The sequence below is a fragment of the Penaeus monodon genome, chromosome 22 (genome assembly GCF_015228065.2).
Source record: "Penaeus monodon isolate SGIC_2016 chromosome 22, NSTDA_Pmon_1, whole genome shotgun sequence".
Classification (NCBI taxonomy): Eukaryota; Metazoa; Arthropoda; class Malacostraca; order Decapoda; family Penaeidae; genus Penaeus; species Penaeus monodon.
The window spans coordinates 26057450-26059042 of NC_051407.1; positions in this window are offsets into that span (position 1 = coordinate 26057450).

The window sequence follows — 1593 nt, forward strand, 5'->3', positions numbered from 1 at the left end:
CAGATCCGGGGGTTTAAAAGATTCTAAGAAAGGGTTTTTTTGGGATAGGTCCTTTCTTGTGGTCTCCATCATACTTCCACTGGATTATATTCAAAAAACCGTCCTTAACAGTTTTTTTAAAAAGGAATCAACAATAAACCCATTGCCACAATACTAAAAAAGTGCAGGTCATTTTAATCTCCCATACTTTTGTGGGAAACCGGAATTCATCGGTCAGGACAGCAGGACTTGCAATTGTTGAAAAAGTCCTCCACTCACAGCCCAAGCACTGGTTCTAGGGATTTTTACCCCCCGGTCCAGCCTGTTTCCCAAAAAAAAGAATTCATTTTTTTTATCTTTTTATCTGAGATGTAAGATTCTAAACAGCATTAAAATTAAGATATAATAAGTCTTTTACTTCAAGTAATATGGTTTTTTTATCCCTGTGTTTTTTTTATTATCTAAGCTATACTGATATTATGTGTAAATTTCCCCGTACAATATCTTACTCTTATTTCTTGATGATAAAAAATTCATTGCTGAAGTTCGAGGTCAAATTATTCTCCCAGTCAATTTAGCAGGACACTGCACACTAAATTTAATTTTTCGCTCCCACACCCGTAGTTCAGCTAACTGTTTTTTGCGCTTCGCTCTACCTTTTTAATGTTACATGCCCCCACTAACATCTGTTTTAGTTTATCGATCCCCCCTCGAAAATGAACTAAAAAACCCTTAATACATCTCTCATTTGAACAAATCATAAGTTTAAAAACCCTCTGCGCCTTATTTTTCTTCACAATCCTTTCCATAACAGAAAAATCTTTGATAAAATTTCATATAAACATCTACAAAAGGCATCATTTAAAATTTTGAGAAAATCTAAAAGAGCAAAAAAAAGGGGACTGCCCTTCTTACCTTTTTAGTTGCAATAACTTTGTCCGCTAATTTATTGATTTTTAAACTCCATTTAGGAACAACTGGCTTTGGAATAAAAAGACCTTTTGTGATTTTTCCAAATTCTGCCTAGTTGGGTGGAGGGAATAGCCAGGGTGCCCACCTGTAGATTCTTTGTACTTGGGTGTGGGCAGTGGATGTGCGAACCTGAAAATCATTTTAAAAAAAAATCTTTTGAAAAAAAACAATCATAACTAACATCTTTTTAAACCCCTTTTTTTCCTTTTTCAAAATTTAGGTACAGGATATGGCCGAGAAAAGCAATGTTATCGCAAATACCAAAAACTTCTGATAGTTTTTTACTTATGTCAGTCTAAATCCTGCGGAAAAATAGAGGAAACCAAATATCTTTAAAAAAAAAGCACTGAGTTTAAATTTACCTGACTGTGGGGGGTTGGCAGAGAAAATCAACAATGACTCAAAGGGTTTCAACCCTTTCACAAAAATTCTCACATGAATATTTAAAACTTACAACAAATGAAACTAACAGTAGCCATAACTAAAAATGAAATGCTATTAACAATCTGTCGCATATGAGGATAATTCAATAAAAAACCCCTAAAAATGGTTACATATGATTTTCTTAATTTTTTTTATGTTGTGTGCATGTAACTGAGGTACTTTATGTGGGTATCGAAAAGAGGGCAAAAAAACCTCCCC